The sequence below is a fragment of the Sinocyclocheilus grahami genome, unplaced genomic scaffold (assembly GCF_001515645.1).
Source record: "Sinocyclocheilus grahami isolate Dianchi unplaced genomic scaffold, SAMN03320097.WGS_v1.1 scaffold6275.1, whole genome shotgun sequence".
Taxonomy (NCBI): domain Eukaryota; kingdom Metazoa; phylum Chordata; class Actinopteri; order Cypriniformes; family Cyprinidae; genus Sinocyclocheilus; species Sinocyclocheilus grahami.
Window position 1 is genome coordinate 8,326 of NW_015510736.1, and position 297 is coordinate 8,622.

Here is a 297-nt window from a genome sequence, read left to right on the forward strand (position 1 = left end):
CATCTCATATATTCCAGAACCTCTTCCAGACCATCTTGAGCCTAGCATGAGATACGCCTGGCAGAACAATTGCACGATGATAAACTGTTATGGTCTTTGTAATCCAAAAGTAAGAAGAATGGCACACATTTCCATCAAACTCTATAAAAATAACCCTGGCTTGGTTCAGTAATCAGTGTTGGGCCTGCCTTACTAAAGCCGCAATCATGGATCAATAGACTTAAATTCACATTGATAACACAGAATCTGCACTCTAACATAATAGTGTGAGAAAATTGGCGTAATTTGTTGCATTCT